Raw genomic sequence first — 1,327 nt, 5'->3', positions numbered from 1 at the left:
GTGGGGTTGTTAACCAATGTCATAAAACAACATGTGTACTACTATTTCATGAGAAACTATCTGTTCTGTAAGCCTTCACCTGAAGTACAATAAAATATAAAAAAAAAAAAGAATTATTTGTAGGGCCTTTCATTCTAACACTTCATAGCTTGATCTGTTCTTAAACTTGGCAGGGGTACGATCTATTAGTTTAGGTAGTACCCAGCACACTGTACCGTTTTTATGACTCTCTAAAAACTGCCATAACAATCATGATCCATTATCCACATTCAGTACCCTTTATCCAGGCATCCTATACCATGTTTTAAAGGTATTTTTAATTCAGGAATTCAGTTTCACTTCTAGGCGTTTCTCCTACAGAAATATAGTGCTAGAAAATATGTACAAAGATATGTGTAAGAATATTTATTGTAGCAATGCTAGGAAAACCATTTACAAAAAGGAAACAACCCAATCTTCCATCAACAGGGAATCAGATAATAAATTATGGTATTGCCATACAACATACAACTGCTTGAAAGAGGTAGATCTATATATACCAGCTAAAAGTCAGCAGACTCTCTGAGAAAAATATATAACCTCTCTGAAATTCAGCCTCCTGAAAACCAGGGGCTAGTTATACCCAACTCTAAAGATTGTTGTTAAGGATTTAACAGATCACATACGACACTGCACTAGCACAGTCATTGTGCACAGCAGATATTCCGTATATGTTATCCTTTCCTTTATCCTTCAATCATTATAAAATCTTCCTAACTGGTTTCTCTGCCTCTAATTTCAACAAAATTCTCCAAGCCATCCCAGACACTGGTTTTCCTAAAACATCATTTTTAATTGTACCAGTCTCTTGCTCAAACACTGGCCTACCAGGAAAAATCTAAACCCTACATAGCATGACCACCTGTACAACAGATCCACTTTACATTTATAACCTCATCTTCCCCTCCTTGCAAACAGAAGCCTATCATGCCACCCGTAAATTTCCTCCTCACTGTCACTAGAAGGTGCAGTGCATATTCCTTCTATGGCTTTGATCATCCTCTAAATGCAATTCCCATTCTCCACTTCCATCCCATCCAAACCTTACTCATACTTCAAGTTTATGCTCCAATCTAATCTACCATAGAGTGTTCTCATTATCTAGCTCACTGAATTATGTCCCCCCAAAAATGTGTGTATCAATTTGGCTAGGCCATGATTCCTGGTACTGTGTGATTTTCCTGTATGTTGTAAACCTGCCTCTATGATGTTAATGACGGAGGATGGGTGGCAGTTGTGTTAGTAAGGCAGGACCTGATCTACAAGACTGGATTGTGTCCTGAGGCAA

The 1,327-nt window shown here is 37.9% G+C and overlaps 1 protein-coding gene across 1 annotated transcript in view; it reads right to left on the bottom strand.

Moving 5' to 3' along the window:
- HIKESHI (heat shock protein nuclear import factor hikeshi) overlaps positions 1 to 1,327 on the bottom strand; it is a 46,185-nt gene that overhangs the window by 29,364 nt on the left and 15,494 nt on the right. The gene's annotated exons all lie outside the window — the stretch shown is intronic.

This window comes from Trichechus manatus, unplaced genomic scaffold, assembly GCF_000243295.1.
Source record: "Trichechus manatus latirostris isolate Lorelei unplaced genomic scaffold, TriManLat1.0 scaffold00140, whole genome shotgun sequence".
Taxonomy (NCBI): Eukaryota; Metazoa; Chordata; class Mammalia; order Sirenia; family Trichechidae; genus Trichechus; species Trichechus manatus.
The sequence above is the reverse complement of the archived record's forward strand: the minus strand, read 5'-3'. Positions and strand labels throughout refer to the sequence as shown.